General features: G+C 44.1%; 1 long non-coding RNA gene across 7 annotated transcripts in view; it reads left to right on the forward strand.

Moving 5' to 3' along the window:
- The window catches only part of LOC102550354 (uncharacterized), a 30,816-nt gene extending 14,419 nt beyond the window's left edge, over positions 1–16,397 (forward strand). For 3 of the 7 annotated variants that reach the window (XR_015625638.1, XR_015625635.1, XR_015625637.1), the window contains 4 exons: positions 8,986–9,084; positions 10,182–10,258; positions 11,485–11,755; positions 15,786–16,397. This is a non-coding gene — a long non-coding RNA (uncharacterized LOC102550354). Of the gene's footprint in view, positions 1–5,472; positions 5,590–6,755; positions 7,031–8,985; positions 9,085–10,181; positions 10,259–11,484; positions 11,756–15,785 lie in introns of all 7 variants that reach the window. The other 4 variants (XR_015625641.1, XR_015625639.1, XR_015625640.1 and 1 more) reach the window with 2 other exon arrangements.
- The last annotated feature ends 2,865 nt before the right edge of the window (positions 16,398–19,262 follow it).

The following is a 19,262-nucleotide window of genomic DNA, read 5'->3' on the forward strand; positions in this document are numbered from 1 at the left end:
ATCCTTTGGAGGAGGATCTATCCACAAAAGAAGCTTGGCATTGTGTTAGTAGTTCTTTCATAGTTCTTTCATAACACATAATGGGTATATAAGTAGGCACATAGTAGTGTCAACTGTAGTCTATCTATCTATCTATCTATCTATCTATCTATCTATCTATCTATCTATCTATCTATCTATCTAGTTCAATATCAATCTTTCCCCTTTAAAGTGTAGCTCATGTGTCACCCCATGAGGGCTACTGAGTTCATAAGGATTCTCACTAGGGAATAAGTCATGTTCTCTAATGTGGGACAACTTGGAACAGAAGGAATTACATGGAGAGGCATGCATAGTCTTAGGGGCTGGGTACAGTAAGTGATTAGAAGAGACAGGAAGAGATAGTAGAGGAAGGAAGCAGCCATTGTACCTTACAGGGTCTTACAGACAAAGTAGAAACAGGCTTAGGCCACAGTGTCTGAAAGCCGTTGCCTGTTTAATTTTTTTAGTTTATTATGTTTTTATATTTTACATTATGTGGGGTGCATATGTGTGAGTGTAATGTGCCTGTGTAATCCAGATGTGTCAGATCTCTCTGGAATTGGAGTTACAGTTGGTTGTGAGCCACCGGGCACAGGTGCTTGGGAACTGAACTTGAGTCCTCTGTAGAAGCAGAGATGAGACAGTCTCTTCAATTCCCAGATGGTTTTAAGTATGCAAATTCCACTCCCTGTCTGATCTTCCCTAATGCAAGTCATGACGGTCTTTTGTCCAATCACACATCTTGCCCACATACACAGATAAAGACTTTGGAATATTCCACAGAGGCTGCTCTGAGTCAGCAGTCTTCACTGTCCTGTTAGGAACTTTGGCCATCTGTGAAGTGGCTTCTCAAGTAGTGCTTGGTGTCTGCCCCTTTTGGTAGCCTACATAGCCTGTCCAAACAGCAATCTTTGTCTTGCAATCACATCAAGCCCGATCATGGTCTTACCTGGGTCCATTCACAGCATTTTGGGGGTTCAGGAAATGCAAAGCTGCCGTTGTCAGAACTGTAGCCCCTTTCTGTGTCCCGGAATGGTGAGCACAAATCCCTTCCATTTCTATAGGAGTCTCCCTCCCAGACTGCAGTCTTTTATACTGAATTTAGAAACAGTACTGAGGAGGGTGTGTACTATAATATCCACGGATCTGAAAGAACACCCCAGGACCTTCCCTGCCCCAGCTTTGTCCTTGGTGTCTGTGTCTATTCTATGACCACTGGCCACACCTTTCTCTGCTCTAACCCCTGGCTACACTGTGTTCCAGCTCCCTGGTGAACCGTCATTTCTCTGTCCCTCAGTGACCTCTTTGTCCTCAAACTTACCATGGCTTCATGCCAGCAGATATGGAGAGAGACATGCTGAGGGTATAGAGTACCCTAAGGGTCAGTGCAGACTGTCATACTAATGTCATACTAAACTCAGATGTTTTAGTATCTTCAGTTTTTGGATGGGTAAACTGAGGCTAACAGTGGTACAATGACTTGTCCAGGGCCAGGTACACTGGGTGAGCATACATTCACATCTGGTCCTGGCTCTGAATGGTGGATAGGACTATCTCTTTTGCCACTGCAGTATGAGCTGCTCAGAATCTCCATCTGCATCCCCAACGACGTGAAATGTAGCCTATTACTCCTGCCGAGCACCGAGGCCCTGGGACTCTGAGGGAGATGAAGTATGGCAATGACTACCAGGGAGAAGCTGCTGAGCAAACTGGTTCAGAGTTCACACCCTGAGTCACACTGACACAGTTCTAGCCCCTGTCATGTGACATCAACGCTCTATGCTTGAGCAGGTAGCACAGCTCTCCTGATCCTAGTTTCAAGTTCCAAACTGGGAGAAAAAAACATTGCCCTCTCTCCCAGGGAGTGTGATGAGGTGAAAAAAGTTATAAACAAGAGGGAGATCCATGGTATCTTTGTGCTGGAGGCCAAGGGTCCAATCTAAATTTCAACCCCTATCCAGCATCAACGAGATATTTCCATCACTGGCTGGATCAAAAGCAGGAAATGTCAATCAAACCAGAAGTTTTAAATGTCATCAAGAGTCTACCAGTAAGAAAATGCTCAGCATTCTTGTTTTTATCTTCCTTAACCACTCATCAACATCCAGGAAGCTTTCACACTAATCACTAACAGAAAATCAACACATGCTGTCACCAGCAGCAGAGGCATCAGAATTCTCTGGCATAGATTGACAAAAAAATGAAAATGCTTTAACAGGGCTTCAGAGATAAACCATTAGATAAAGCACTTGCTGTGCGAGGGTGGGGATCTGCGTTCAAATCCCCAGGATCCGTGGGAAGTTGGGCTTTGGTAACAGGTCATCCCATTATCGAGATGAGAGATAGAAATAGGAGGATACCAGGAAGCTTGTGAGTCAGCTAAGCCCCAGTGTACACAACATTGAGCAACAGCTGCAGCAGCAGCAGCAGCAACAGCAACAACAACAACAACAATAAAATACTATCTCAAACAAGGTAGAAGGCAAGGACCAACACCCAAGATTTTCTCTGAGCCCTCTGTCATGACATTCATGCTGTGTGGCACATATGTATCTTTATTCCCATACCTTAACACGCTTAACACGCACTAGAGGCGCACACATGTACACACAAAGAGTTTTTTTTTAAAGTTTTAACAAGCAATTACAAATGAAAAATAGAGAGCCCTTCAAGGAAGTAATTTCTAATGAGATAGTATATACATGGAAGAAACAAATGGAAATTTAGGACGGAATAATGCCACAACTAAACTGAAAATCTTACTTTCAAGCTCAGAGTAAGGGTGTGTGTGGTGTGTCTGTATGTCTGTGCACATGTGTAATGTGCATGTATGTGCAGTGTCTATGTGCATGTGTGTGTATGTACCGTGTGTATAGGAGATTGTATATCTGTGTGCTGTACATCTGTGGAGTCCAGAAGTTGTCATCATCTGCCTCCTTCAGTTGCGTTCCACCTCACTTTTTGGGAGAGAATCTCCTATCTTAATTTTGGGAAAGAATTCAGAGCTCCAAATTCAGCTAAATTTCCTGGTCAGAAAGCCGCAGGATCCTCTTGTCTCTACCTCCCAAGTGCTAGGGTAGCAAGTGTACCCTGCCATGCCTCAATTTCATAAGTAGGTACTGGGGATCAATTTCAGTTCTTTGGGCTTGCACAGCAAGCAAGGACTTACTCATCCTCTCAGCCCAGGATTATAATTTTAACCTCAAGGTTACTCTCTCCTATTTTCTGAAGTATTCTAAAGGACCTGGAAACCTTAAAACCCTGTGAGCATCTCTGCATCCTGAGAATACAGACCCAGGCCTGACTCCATGATTAGCTTGAGTATTAATGAAATCTGATTGCCTGTGAAGCCATTATTGACAGATAAAGTACATGAAGTAGAAAACTCCTTCTGTGTCAATTTGTAGGGGGCACGGTGCCAATTCCTGGGGTAGGGACATGATTTCTAGTTCAAGTTGGTTGGTCTTATCTAACAATGGTCCTCCCTCTAGGGGGATGCCAGGCCACAGGGAACAATTTGGAAGATACCACCTGCAGGGGTGACCATCATAGAACCTCAAATCTGTGACTCAGTTTTCACTGGAAAACTGAGACACCAAGTGGAAGGAAATTAGCCCAGGGATTGTTTGAGTGTGTGGTGTTAGAATGAAATCTAGGTCTTTGGGTTAGACTTTCTTACCTTCAATTCAGAAATGTATTACAGCTTAGGTTGAGTTTCCAGTTCCAGTTACTCATCCTGACCTTGATAGGAGGACAAGAAGAAGCTAATGTTACCTTTTATTCATTCAAAAAATTCTTAGCTCCATAGTTTCATTAAGGTTCATAGTATGTGTTGTTCATGTGGAATAAACCACTTCAAATCCCAGTGGCCTAAGGCCATAGACACTGGACAGCATCCATAAGTCCACAGGTCAGTGGGTGGTTGTGGACAACAACATCGTGTCAGGCTTGGCTGATCTTGGTTGAGTTTTCTGCTACATTAGTAACAGGTATTGAAGAGTCTTCTGGCTAGGAGCAGGCTGTACCCTACTCTAAGCTACTCTACATTGTGGATTTTCAGGGTCTGACATGCCTTAGGAGACTCCATTTTAGAAGCAGCTTTTGACTCCATTTTGAAGGAGACAGAAGACTGAATCCCCTGGGGGCATGACACAAACAGGTCCAGCATTACTCATGCTTCACAGACTGATGAATAATTTATTTCTGAGAGTAGAAAGGGGGCCTCTATACATTTATCAGTGTAAAATGTGAGTGTAACATGTGGGCATGTTAAAAGCCTAGGAGGGAAACCAGGGCTGAGGATTTATCAGACACACTAGACCGAAGGAAGAGTGGAACTGCCTTGCTTGGAGCTCATAAAATGGTATGTATCCAATAGCACATGCCCCCAACCTAATACCAGGTGTTCATCAAGGACTGGCAAAGAACACCTGTCTGTCCTTGACACTTCAGCTTGGGCCCCGCTACTGCCTCAGTCTACCTGACTGCCTGCTTTCCATGGCTAACTCATCTGGGCTTCAGAGGAGGTCTCTTTCAGCGCTAGACTTAGGTACCTTGTCCAGCAGTACAGATTCTGTGAACATTTTTATCAGCACTTCTGAGGTGCTATCCATTTTAAAACTTGTGTCTATTTTGTAAACCACATGTATGCATATTTTATCCATATACTTAAATTATGTATACATGAGAGATTTATTGTGCAATATGCAATGTGTGAATGATAGTTAATATTAGTAGTTAAGATTGAAATAAAAGGATTTGCATTCATCTTGGCTAGATCACCTAGGTAGGTGGGATTAGTTAACAAATGACTACCATTGAAATTTCAGCATCTTGTAAATTTACTATTATTCAACAGAATTGGACACTGTGGAAAAATACAGATGTGGTGGTTTGAATGTCCCATATAGGCTCACAGATTTGAACACTGATCCCCAATTGACAGTGCTGTATAGCCAGGTCCCTGTGGGCAGACATTGAGAGTTTAGAGCCCTGCCCAACTTCTAGCTCACTTTCTCTGCTTCCTGTCTGTGACTGAAGACTCAGTCTCTTAACTTCCTTATTAGGCCGTTTGTTTCCATGCATCTCTCCTTCAATTATGGAACCTCTCTCTGGTACCATAAACCAAAATATACTCTTTATTTCATAAGTCTCTTTTAATCACGGTGTTTTATCTAAGCAATGAAGCATAGCTAATACTGAAAACTATTGTACCTTGTACTACTGTATCTTACTGTCATTCAACAAATTCTGACCGTGTGGAAAGACACAGCCATGGTTGTCTATGTTTCTGACTGAATGTGCTCATGGCACTCAGGTGGTAGAGGTGTCAAGGTGACTGGACCACCTCTCCTGTTCTCCAGTAGACTAGCCCAGGCTTCATGTTGGACAGGTTCTGGGGAAACACATGGACACTGAGAAGTTCAAGGTCTCAGAGCTCTCTGTTTGTAGCTTTACAGCCTCACCCTGCATATCTTTGGACTCACAAGCAATACGAGCTACCAACCCTCCAGGCCTGGGGAGTACACTGCATCCCTTGATCATCAGCTCCAAAACTGCAGATGCAAGGTGACTGACAACCACTACCACAATTCGTCCCTGAGCTTCTTCTAATGACTTCACTTCTATTTCTTTCTGGCTTTCCAAGATTATGAGAGATGCTTTGGTTAGTAAGGTGAAGCTTGCCACTTTTGGATGAGACCTTGGGTATGATTCTCCACGTTTCCTTCTTTTGTCTATGGCCAGAAAGGGAGTCTCCATGAGCCTGAGATCCCAAGTGACTGTGACATTCAGAATCTGCCCTTGCCACCCCATCCCTCCCATGTTATTCACAAAGCATTAGAAGACCATTAATAGAAAACTATGTCCTTCCGGTCAAAACATTAAAAAAATTAAAAAAAAATGGAATCTGTCTTTGGTCTTTGGTGAATACGTAACACTCCAAACTATGCAAACATAAGAATTTATGCAGCTTGGCCTGTCAATCTTCTGACTAAGAGACTGTGCCTGGGGAAGGCAGATTTAGCTAATACTATGCTAAAGAGATGCAAGGCATAATTATGCTTTTAATGAGATGACATGCTCTTCCTTCCCATAAGCCACACTGCAATGGTATCACTGCAGTCGATCTGCCATGAGGCTGTCCCAAGTCGGCTTCCTTATCTGTACACTCTAAAAGATGTAACTTTTCCTGTTCTTCTTTTCTGTCTCATCCTTGCATTTCCTGGCCAGACCCTAAGAATGCTTTTTCTGGTACTTCTGGGAGTTTGTTTGTTTGTTTGTTTGTTTGTTTGTTGTTTTCCTTCACTAATTCTCTGAGGCTGCCTCCCTTTGCCAAGTGGCTGTTTATCAACCCTCAATGCCTAACTGAAGAAGACACAGCTCTCTAGCTTCCTCTTCCCTGTCTTTCTCTTCTCAGCAGCTGCTGGGGTGTACAATTTGCCTGCTCTGTTGTTTCTCATCTAAACACTAGTAAAATTGTACCCAGCCCTTTTCTAAGACCATTCTTAAAGACTAAGAACCCTGAGAGGAAACCCCAATTTCTTAGTAAAATGTAACACCTCCAAATTTCTGGTAGCAGCATGACAAAGGATCCTTAATCTTCTGGTCTCTACAATCTTGAAATCTCTAATTTATTGTAACCTGGCTGATACAAGCCCTAACCTTTAACCACATACCTCTCGCTCACTGGCTGCGAAGGTTAAAAAGGGGAAAAAAATTCTTGTCTTTTTCAGTTCTCATCTTCATGAAGGCAAACAAAATAGAAAGTCAACAAGCAAACTAACATGCATTCAAAATGTGACTGATACAGTAACAGCAAACAGCAGGATCTGTGAACCATGCAACTTTATCACTGGTTCAAGGCCAAGACTCTAGAGGAAACATTTCAACCAAGACAGGAAGGTAGAAGGAAGCCTTGTGAGAACAAGAATAACATTCTGCGGAGGGGTTGGCATGAGATGAAGCCTGAAGTGGGCAAGGCCTGGTTCACTGAAGGAAATCAGAGGAGGTCAGTGTGGCAGGAAGAAGTGGGAGATGATTTTTCCCTCTGAGGATGAGAATATGGGTAGGGAGGATGTCAGACCATCAAGCCTTGGAGGTGTGAGAGGTATTGGGGGCTTATAGAGAAATCTGTGGGGCAACACTGCCTGGTGACATGGGGCCCAAGAAGCTTCATATATCTGCAGGGGGAACAGGGCAGGTAACACTTTGCCTCTTTGGCATAAATGCAGATTCCAAGATTTGGTCCTGGCATAAGGGACCTCCTAAAGAAAATGTGACTTCCCCACGATGTTTATAACATGGTGCAGCAAAGTCTTCTTTCTTCTTCTTTAAGACTAGAGGCCAGGTTTGGGTCTGAGAAGAAGGTATCGTAGCAAATTCTGGTCCTGTCTGGAGCCCACAGAGACTGAGGGGCCTGTGTGACTGAGTTGCCTGCCTTATACTCTCATTTCAGGACAGGGAAGAGCAAATGTAGGCTACATTAGCTACAGGGACAAGGAAGTTCTAGGCCAACCCGACCCTAGTGAACCACTGGGCCAGAATCTACTACCACATTTTTGAGCCACATTTGAAGCAAGCTTTTTAAAACATTGATCAGGACAATGGACACTGGCTAGGTCTGTGGTGGTTTGAATTGGTATGGCCATCATAGACTCATGTGTTTGAATGCTTGGCCATAGGGAGTGGCCCTATCAGGTGGTGTGGCCTTGTTAGAGGAAGTACATCACTGTGGAGGCAGGGCTTTGAGGTCATGTGTGCTCAAGCTACCTCCAGTGACACAGTCTCCTTCTGCTGCCTACTAATCAAGATATAGAACTCTCAGCTCCATCTCCAGCACTACGTTGGCCTCCATGATGCCAAGCTTCTCACTATGATATTGGACTAAACCTCTGAAACTGTAAGCCAGATCCAATTAAATGTTTTCCTTTATAAGAGTTGTCTTGGTCATGGTGTCTCTTCACCGCAATGAAACCCTATCTAAGATAAGGTCCATACCTGGGATTCCCTGACAATGGCTGCGAGTTATGTTAGTCTGGTGTTTATAAAGGCAAAGTCCACAAGATTTTGTATTTCTTACCTTTGCCCAGTTGGGAGCAAACATACATCGTGACTCACTTCCTGCCTATATACCCCCTGCCTATATGTGATCAAGCATATACTGTACGGTTGGGCACAACCAACCTTGTTTACACAGGGACTTGAGAGGTGGCTTAATTTCTTTTTGCCACCTTGTCACAATGACTCATGGTTCCACACCAGGAATCAAGCTGTGTGTCCTCAAGATTGACTTGTCTGTCCTTAAGCAAGACTGGAAGGAGATCCTATACTGTTGCCATTTTATACTTGGGGAAACTGGGACTTGCAAACAATTCTTACCTAAGCAACTTGTTAGGTTGACAAGGACAAAAACCCATATTAAAGGCACTCAAATCTTTTCACAGACTCTAGCACGTCTCCTTTGTTTTGATTTGTCTCTTTTGTTTTCCAAGAAATTCAAAGCTGGGTGGGTAAAGAAAGGAATTTGATAAACTGCTCCAGCCTGGAGTTCTTCCCAGAGGCTTGGGGGCAGAGAACCAAGTTCTGCTGACACACCCACTCTGCCTGAAAGGCTTTTAAATAGCCATCCCTGACCTCTGGGTTTCTGTTTAAGGCACTGCGTAGGGGCAACCTGGGTTGCACTGTGGTTCTGAGAACTGTCTCTCCAAGATCCATGTACTCCTGACTGCATAGCCCACATCTTCCTAATTCCAAAGGCAAACTTGAGAGATGGTCCTGTCTGGACAATCAGGTCAAAGTGGATCCCAGGATGCAAAGTGACTTCTGCCAAACTACACAGCTTTACTGCCAACCCACAAACAGCTTTCAAAATAGTGGTGGCCTTGGGATCAAGGGTGATGAATGGAGACTGGAGAAAGGTTCCCTTCTTCTCCAGACCTAAAGAACGTCTCTCCTTTGTCCTAGTGTGTATGTAGCAGTTTGAACTTCCAAACAAGAACTTCTCCCCAGGATCAAGAACTCAGCCCTGCCCAGTAAGAACTCTGCCCCAGGAGACCTCAACTGGTGAGCAAAACAAGAGTCCACATAACACGTTTATTTTTATTGTTTCCTTTCCAAAACTCCAAGCCGCATTCAGCAACAGCCCGGACTCGCTCCTTGATAATGAAGGCCTTTTGACCTGGGAGACCTCTGAAAGCAGCTTTTCTCTGGAAGCAAAAAGAACACCTGTAGGAGAAGCCAGGCTCCAAGTCTGGTCACTGCCTTTTCCTAAGATGAGCTTGGTCTGAAGGTGCTTATGAGTGAGGGGCGCATCCTCAATGACCTTCAAGCCCGCTTATTAAATAGCTGTCTACCAACTGTAACTCTAGTTCTTTGGTCATCCAGGAATTTCTCATCTTTAAGTAATTGATCACATATGTAACTTGGCTGATGATCTTGTGCAAAGTGCTACACTCTTAAAAGATTTTCCTTTATTTTTATTTTATGCATATAGATGTTTTGCCTGCATGTACATCTATGCACCATGTGTATGCAGTGCCCTCAGAGGCCAGAAGGCATTGAATCCCTTGGGACTGGAGCTGCAGGCAGTTGTGAGCTGCCATATGTGTTCCTGGAATTGAACCAGGTCTTCTGGAAAAGTAGTTGAATGAAAAAAAAAATGAAATAAAAGAAGAGCATAACTACTCCTGAAAGATTTTAGGAGTAAAGATTTTTTACTGTAGATCTAAGGAAGAAAACAGGCAGAGAGATGAATCTAGGCTGAATATGACCTAAACCACAAGAGGAGAGAGGGGGAAGTCGGGCGAGGGAGAAGCTGCTGACCAAAAGAGGCAAGAAGCTTCCAGGACCAAGAAGGGATCAGTGAAGCCAAAATGACTGAGTTATACAGGGATCGGGCTGGGGGAAGGGAAACAAAACGCCAGCCCTTGGGAGGGAGAGGTTTAGGGTAAGCATGAGGCAAGAAATACTGGGAGGAGCCACAGGTATTAAGTGAAACATATCCTGGGTTTGAGACCTAAGAGTAGCCAGTGCTCTTAACTGCTGAGCAATCTGTCCAGCCCCCAAATATTACAGTCGTTAGACCTAAGCTTTCTCCACCAAACAAGAAGTGGTTCATCCAACTATTACCCACAAGTCAAGGTCCCTTTTCTTATTTTTAGATACCAAAGATGGCCTTCCCTTCTCGTATCTTCCTCTTCTGTTGTTCAAATACCGGAACCTGACATCGGTTGTCTCTGTGAGTTAATATTGGTTGGTGATTTGACAAGATCTAGTCTCAGCTAGCACGAGGCTGGCTGCTTCTTCCTTCAGCCTTCTCGGTGTTTGCTTTACACTGAGGAATCCTGAGGGTTGGCGCATGCCTAGTTTTAATTGTTTTACTCTATGGCAGATCGATTGATCTCTTATCATTGTACAGAGCCTTCAGTAGCTTATGGCAACTTTATTTTGTTGTAATAGTCTTGGTATGTAACCCAGGCTGGCCTCAAACTTAGGACCATCTAATGTCAGTGTCACGAGTGTTGTTGCATAGGCGTATAGCTCAACGTTCTGTATAAAAGAGTCAGTAGCTCTGTGATAGTGAAGTCTTGGCCCCTCCCCTCACACTCTGCAAGCACCTTGCCAAGCATGGAGCAGGAACTCTGTTCATTCTTTTGAATAAATACGGTTGGTGAGCATGTTAACATTTACCAAACACTTGCATTGGGTCAGGTGCTGTGTGAACGCATTTTGCTTCTGTCTTAGTTACTGTTCTATTGCAGGGAAGAAACATCATGATCCAAGAAACTTAGAAAAGAAAGCATTTACGGGGCGATTGCTTACAGTTTTAGAGGGTTATTCCATCATGGTGGGGAATATGGTAGCAGAGAGGCAGGGTAAGTGCTGAGTAGTAGCTGAGAACTTATATCTGATCTGTAAGTTACAAGGCAGAGAGAGAGAGAGAGAGAGAGAGAGAGAGAGAGAGAGAGAGAGAGAGAGAGAGAGAGAACAATCAATACTGGCATCATGTGTCAAATCACACCTTCAGTGACACACCTCCTCCAACAAGGCCACACCTCCTCCAACAAGGCCACACCTCCTCCAACAAGGCCACACCTCCTCCAAAAAGGCCACACCTCCTTCAACAAGGCCACTCCTCCTCCAACAAGGCCACACCTCCTGCAATAAGACCTTATCTCCTAATTCTTCATAAATAATTCACCAGCTGGGAACCACACATATAAATATGTGATCCTATGGGGACCACTCTCATTCAAACCATCACTGCTTTCATTATTTCTTTTAATTCTTCCCACAAATTGATGAAGTAAGGATAATGACTAATGATTGCTTGGTTACAGGGGAATAAAGGGGATTTTTCAGACTCTCTAAACTGGGAATAGCAAACCAGTAGTCAAACCCAAGGTGTCCAACTCCAGATTGAGCTTTTAAAACCCAATTATTATCTCATTTTGTTCCACGCAGCAGAATCCTCCAAAGAACTAACAACCCAGAGCAAAAGGAAATTGTTTATCTCTTGTTTGGAAAAAGCTGGACCAGGACAAGCACAGAGATCGGCACAGCAGTGGACCCGGCTCACCAGGACCTCCGAGTTCTCTTCTTTGTACTCCACCTTTGGAAGAAGCTGCCTTTCCAAAACCTCACAGCCAAGATACCTACTACAGTTCTAGGAAAAAAACCCAAAAAACAATAAAACAAAACACCCCCATTCCAGGTCCCTAGTGGTGGGAGAGAGGTAAGGATTGGGCACCTTTTGACTTTGAGGCAACTTTTTGAAGCTTACACATGTTCACATATTCTCTTTGTGTGTGTCTGTGTTGGTTAGTTTTATATGTCAACTTGACTGAAGCTAGAGTTATTAGAGAGGAGGAAGTTCCTTGAGAAAAAGGCCTCCATAAGATCCAGCTGTAGGGTATTTTCTTAATTAGTGATTGGTGGGATGGGGCCCAGCCCATTGTGGGTAGCATCGCTCCTGAACAAAATGGTCCTAGGTTTTATTAAAAACAAAAACAAAAGACAAAAACAGGCTGAGCAAGCCATGGAAAGCAAACTCATAAGCAGCACCCCTCCATGGCTTTTGCATCATCTTTTGCCTCCAGGATTCTATCCTGTTTGTGTTCCTGTTCTGACTTCCTCCTTTGAGAGACAATGATGTGGAAGTTTAAGCTTAATAAACTTACTTTTATGGTAAGTAAGTTACTTTTATGGTCATGGTGTTTCATCGCAGCAATAGTAACTGTAACCAAGACAATGTACATACACGTTTATGTGCAGGTGCAAGTGCATGATGCATATTTGTTTGTACATGTATGTGGAGGCCAAAGAATATCCTTTCGTGTCATTCCTTAATCACTGTCCATCTGCCTTGGTTGTTGGTATTTTTTATTTGGTTTTGTGGTTGCTGAGACAGTCTCTCACTGGCCTGGAACTCATTAAGTGCAAGCGTGCCTGGCTGGTCAGAAAGCTGCAGGAATCTATGTGCTTCTACCTCCCCAGTGCTAGAATAACAACCATGCACTGCCTCAGACATATTATTTTACATGGCTTCTGGGAGATGAACTCAGCTCCACATGCTTGCAAGGCAAGCCTTTTCCTGTCTGAGCTGTCTCCACAGCCCTTACCTACAGCGGTTCCTAGAGCTGCACAGTAAACCTAGCAGCACAGAGAATACACAACTATGGTACCAATGTCTCTGAAGCACGAGGCCAAGCATGATCCAGCTACCTTTAGAGTCTTAGGAGGCTACAATCCCAGTGACAATGGGCACAGACCTCTTCAGAAAATGAAGAAAGACTTTCTTCCAAGCTTACTTGTGGACTCTGGGGGTTGAGAGGATCTCATTCCTGTCTCTGAAGGAGCAAGGACATCTTTAATATTTAGTTATCTGGAAGCTAAAGCTATCCCAGCTCCTAGTCTTCCTGTGAGTCCTACCTTGTGGCTTCCTCAACAAGGTCATCTGTGTCATCCAGGGAGCAGGAAGGAAGAGCCCCCGACAAGATGACTCCTGAGTTCATCAGATGTTTTAGTTGGATGATTCTAACAGACTCCCATGACATCTCAGGAGATGAGATACTTACTCTGCTCCACTGGCTGAGACCTACTTTTGTGGTTCTATTAGGCACAAGGAGCATAGGGACAGCAAGCAGTTCATTAGTTGTTCAACTATGTCCATTTAGAAGGAAAGATCTGTTGCTCACACTGGGAGTATTCACAGCTGGGAGTCACCTCCAAGTCAGCTTGTCCTGCTGTTTCCTGTGACAAACAACAACAAAACAAAAACAACAACAACAAAAAAAAACCCCACAAAACAAAACTCTAAAGAAAGATCAATAGGAACAACTTTCTCTCTCTCTCTCTCTCTCTCTCTCTCTCTCTCTCTCTCTCTCTCTCTCTCTCTCTCTCGTCTGTTGTAATAATCTTAGTTAAAAACTAAAAACTAAAACACACTTCCTGTTTTTGAGAAGTTTCCTGTATGTGTGTATTTAGACACATTCATTCCTCATAGCCTGTATGACTGTCAGAGAATATCTTGCAGAAGTTGGTTCTCTCCCTGCAGGAGTCAAACTCAGATCCCCAGGCTTGGTGGCAAGCACCTTTAACTGGTGAGCCATCCTGCCAGCCCTTGTCTTTTACGTGGCTTTGTTTCAGGGTTCACCCTGTGCTTTATTGTAAAGTTTCATTACTTGGGAGTCAATGTGAGGGCTTGGGATTCTAAGGAAACACTTTGAGATAATTAATAAACTAATAGAACAGCCATGGGTACAGTATGGTCACTAGAGAGTTTGGTCTAGTGATTGGCATTTGCTACAACTTAGAAGCCCAGCTGTTATGTATCTAGCAGATGAGAAAAGGATAAACACCATGTGGTTATAGTGGCTGCCATAAAGGTTTTTATGATGTGTGTTTAGAAAAAAAAAGTCCTCTCAACACATTAAAGTTTTAAAGAAATAGGAAGGGCAGGAGTGTGCACAAAGCTGAGACTTCAATCATATAAAAATGAGTGATGGAAATAATCTGAAAGATAGGTGATAAAAATGTGGGCAGTGCCTATCTTCAGCTTATGAGACTCGGGAGGTAAGATCTCCGACGATGAACGGGGGTCTCAGCATTTATGCTCATTTTTGCATTCTCTACTTTAATAAGCAGATATCACTTCCAGCATAATAAAAAATGGAGGTGAAGTGTGTTTCTCCATAAGCACTATCAGGGAACATAGTCTCACCCAGTTAGAAGGGCATGGTGAGGCACAGCTTAAACGCCAGCCAGCTTCATGGCTCCTTCAGTCTCACAGAACGTGAACATTCATCTTGGACAATGATGAACTGGTGAGGGTCCCCGAATCCCTTACTCTGGCCACAGTCTCTAGTATTAGGTTCCAACAAAACTCTGGATAAGACTCACTCAGTACCTGTGGCTCCTCCTAGCACTTCTCACCCCTCCTGTACCCTAAACCTCTCCAGCCTGACATCTAGGATGGTCAGGAGTAGAGAAGAGTTAGATCTGGGGAGAGAAAGGTGCACCTTTGGTCCTACAGAGTTTCCATGCAAGAACAGCATCCCTGAGGAAAGCCTTTGCATCCTGCCTGCAGCTGATGTTGCTATTGTCCTATTCTTGTCCCCTCTGCCACCAAATGCATTCTCCTTAGAACCCATTTCAGCCTGAGCAGGAGCTGATGAGGTCTGTCTCTGCTGTGACAAAATGAATGTCAAAGAAATGGAATGAAGAAGGGAGGGAAGGAAGGAGTATGAAGGCAAGGCTGATTCCATGACATTCTTCAAATTGGCCTTTAAGGACACCAGGCCTAAGAACTGGGAAATTCCAGGCAAGTCCAGGCCTCAGAAGCTGCCCCTCCACTTGGCCTGAGGCAAGGACAAAGGGTCAGCAGCAGTTTCTAGATTTCCTCAACTACTTCCTCAGCCTCCCTAGCAAGTTTCCAGCTCCCACTCCCTGTAATGGAATGTCTGTAGAGATGGACCTAACAGATTAACGTAGAGGAATTCCCTAATGTGCTTTAAATCAGGCCTGCCAGCTTACTTAGTTGTCTCTCTATGCTGGTAATGGGAGACCCCAGCATGCTGGACTTCTGTAGAATAAAATCTTTTTGCAGTTATATGCTCTTGAGTCTAGGGTATCATTATTCGGAAAATCATTGAGCCCTACAGGAGGAGGGGAGGAGGTGGACATGAGGAAGGGAGGAAGGGAAAGAAAGAGGAGGGAAGGAGGGAGGAAAGGCAGAGGAAAGGAGCGAGGAAGGAAACATGGGTTTATTTTGGTTCAAAATCTGACATTACAGTCTGTCATGGCAGGGGTGGGGTGGGGGTGGAGATTCTACAGCAGGAACATGAGGCAGCTGGTCACACAGTCAGGGAGCAGAAAGAGAAAAAGGTCTGTGCTTAGTTCACTTTCTTCTTTTTATTCAGTTCTAGATTCTAGTCGACGATGCTCCCCACATTTAAGGTTGATCTTTCTACCTCAACTAACCTAGAAACTCCAACACAGACATATATTGAATGTTTGTTTCCCTGGCGATTCTAAATCCTATCAAGTTGACAGTCAAAATGACATCCCTGGGCCCATACATGGACCAATGTGAAGAAGCAGGAAGTGGTGGATGTAGGCCTAGTTTTCTTGCTCACCCTGTATCACATTCCAGCATGGTGATGGAGCCTCAGTGGCAATCTGTCCATTTCCAACATGGACATGCCCATTTTCCTTCCTCTTGCCTACAGTTCTCCAGGTAATTTCCAAAATAATCTCTTTTTCAGATTCCTTTTAACGTCTGATTCTTGGGAAGACCCAGCCTAAGGCATGATGTCACTACTTGCCTTGCATCTGGAAGATTCTTTACTCCTTCTGCGTCTTACTCCAGAGACACAGCAAAGCAGTCATCAACAGTTTGAGCATGGAGGCGAGGAGCTACAGGAGAGATGCTGAAGATACCCAGTGAGTTCATTGAGATGCTGAATCAACTCAAAAGAAGAGAGAGGATCACAGCACTGACATAGAAAGTAGGCCCTCCCCAAGTTAGTATCAATGGGGAACACAGCAGAGAATGAATGAGAACATCAGTGGGGAAATATGCAGAATCCAGGAGGCAGTAAAGGACACCAGAGGCATATGAAGGGGACATAATTCCTCACCTTACACAATGGGAAATTAACAGACACATCTTGAGGTAGGAGCCCTGGAAATTTCTGACCTCTGTGTTTTATAATACACAGCCAATCATGCAAGCTAAACAGTAGTTATCCATTTATATTTCATCTTTTGAGAGCTGTTTATTCATTTCATTAGTCTCTGTCACCTAGAGATTTATCAATATTACACCATCTTTTCCTCATGTATACTAAATAAAGTTCACGATCTTTACTGTGGCATATAATATGCTTCATGACCAGCTTGCTTCCTTTCTGCCTAGATTATTTTATCATGGAAAATCTCCTCTGACTGACTACACCTTGTGTATACATACCTACATACTCTAAGGAGCACTTGTGCTGTGTCCCCTGCCAGAGTCTCAACTGGCATCTGACCCCTTTGTGCTTTTGCCTCCTTTACCTAGGACTCTCTCTTTCTTCATTTTGCTCCTCTTTTTCTCTGCACAGAATTCCACCTCTGTTTCTCAAGCTCTTTGCTTCTTTGCTTCTTTCTTTGTTTCAACATCAGCCTGTAAGATCCCTGAGAAACTAGGAGTAAGGTACCACCCCTGAAAGAGTAGATGCTCAATAAACATGCTCAAAAGTGAGGGTACTGTGTGTCTTCATCCCCAGAGCCTGTCGATATGGTACTTTACCTGGAAAAGGGACCTTGCAAGCTTGATAACAGGGAGGATTTTAAGAGAGGGATACGGTTTTTGCAAACCACCATTCCTAGCTCTTTTGTACTGGTCCCGGGAGTTAAATTCAGGTTTTCATGTTTACAAGGGAAGCACTTTAGAACCTGAGCCATATCCCAGTTCTTGTTTTAAGATACAAAGTCTGTGGTTCATTCTGGGAGCCCCAGGATAGCACACGGCAGCAGCTAGCCCCTACTGAACCTCATATGCCCACCTCCTCCCTGCACAGGTTTCACTCCAATTCCTAGGACAAACAGAAGCAAAGCAACCTCATGTCTGGAAGCAGTTGGACTCCAATGCCTTGCTTTCAGCTCCTCTGAGTGAAAGGCTGTTGGAAGCCTGCCTTTCTGTGGCCCAGACACCCAGTGCTTGGTGACAAAGAATGCAGAATGGCCTTACTTTTTTCTCTAGTCCAGACCCCAGAGACAGGAAATCTGTTTCGCCTTTCATTTCTGTGGTCAGCTAAGAATACAGGCTGGTGGGGCATGGTGGCCCAGCCGGTAATCCTAGAGATAGGGTTGTATGTGGAATCAGGAAGATCAGGAAATCATGGCCAGTTTTGGCTCTTTAGTGAGTTGGAGGCCAGCCTGGAATACATGGGACCCAGGTTCAAATAAAGAGACAGCAGTGTGGAGTGGGCAGATGTTAAGGCTTACCAGAATCTCCAAGACACATCCCACTGCATCCCCACCTCAGTCTTTTGAGCTGCACCCCTGCCTTCATCCTTTTCTCCAACAGGCCTGACCTCCCTCTAAGAAGAAAAGGCTGATCATCGGGCCATCACTAGGGTGCCAAGTCAGCCTCCGGCACCAGTCAGGTGGGCTGTGGCTTTCCCAGAAGTCTTTGGACTGTGCCAGATTCTCCTGGAATCCACCTGTTCATGCTGCCAAGCAGATTCCTGTTGTGTGCTCTGATCTCCTCCAGGAGGGCAAATGGCATGGGGTAGAGTGGGAGAGAGGCTGTACTGGAGCTAGGGGCGGGCTTCCAGGCATGACTGCCAAGGCAGCTCCAGAGTCAGCACTCACTGGAGGTCTGCACCCTTGATAGTACTGCACTCTAGATAGTACCAAGTTCCCAGGAGGAGACAACAGGCTCAGAGAGAAGAGCAAAAGCAACATCCCATAGCTGCCTGCCAAATCCTTGCACCTGTAAAACTTACTGATAGGCACTGAAGGTCCTGACGCACATATTCTGCTCCAAACCCTAGACTCTGGGAAAGAAAACAAACAGAAAAGTCCCAGACAGAACACAACAAACTGAAAAGCAACCCGTTTTGGATCATGATTTATGTTGAAAAATTATTGTAAGATTGTTTCTAGGGGTAAAAATTAAGAAACAATACTAATCACATGGCAGGAGATCAGTTAAATGAATTTTAGTACTTCTCTGTGCTATTAGGCTAAACTGGCTGCAAGCTGAAGGTTTCATGACGTTTAAAACAGGATGACAGGAAACAGGAGGCAGACATGTGAGGCTATGTGATTCAGCAAGGAAACGCACACACACACACACACACACACACACACACACACACACACACACACACACGCTTCCGAAAGAATGCTCCAAAACACTTGGCACAGTTCTCTTTAAGGCTGAGATATAGTTTGTAATTTTATAATATTTAATTATCTGTGTTGTCTAAAATAACACATTAATTTATTTGTTTTTTTCTTTTTTAAGACATGGTTTTTCTGTATAACCCTGGCTGTCCTGGAACTCTGTAGACTAGGCTGGCATCAAACTCTCCCTGTCTCTGCTTCCCAAGTCTTAGGATTAAAGATATGTACCAACACACCTGAACATATATAATATATGTTACATTTTAAAAATACCTTTTTTTCTTGATACAAGGTTTAGGTCTGTAGCCTGGACTAGTTATGAATGCACATCAGTTCCCTTGGCATCCCAGGTGCTGGGATTACAGAAGTGTGCCACTATGTTTGAATAAATGGTTTTTTAAAATTTCTTTATTTGGTGTGTGTGTGTGTGTGTGTGTGTGTGTGTGTGTGTGTGTGTGTACATGCAGTGTGCCACTATGCTTGAATAAAGACGTTTTTAACATTTATTTATTTGGTGTGTGTGTGTGTGTGTGTGTACAGGCCCATGCAACAGTGCATGTGTGGCAACTTGTGGCAATTAGTTCTCTCCTTCTATTATGTGGATTATGGGGACTAAACTCGGGCCCCAGCTGAAGCAGCCACCAGGGACATTCTTCTGGAAACCTTCAGGGCTATCACTATCAGCTAGGGCAACAAGGTCAGCCGTGGACCAGTACCAAGTTGGCCTGACCTTTCACTTTGATGACATCCTTCCCCTTTTCTTCTTTAGAGGCCTTAGGTCTCTGAGTCTCCTGCATGGATGACCCTGAGCTCATTGGAGTTGATGTCCACTTTTGGGTCCTTAG

Source organism: Rattus norvegicus, chromosome 7, assembly GCF_021556685.1.
Source record: "Rattus norvegicus strain SHRSP/BbbUtx chromosome 7, alternate assembly SHRSP_T2T, whole genome shotgun sequence".
NCBI classification, from domain to species: Eukaryota; Metazoa; Chordata; class Mammalia; order Rodentia; family Muridae; genus Rattus; species Rattus norvegicus.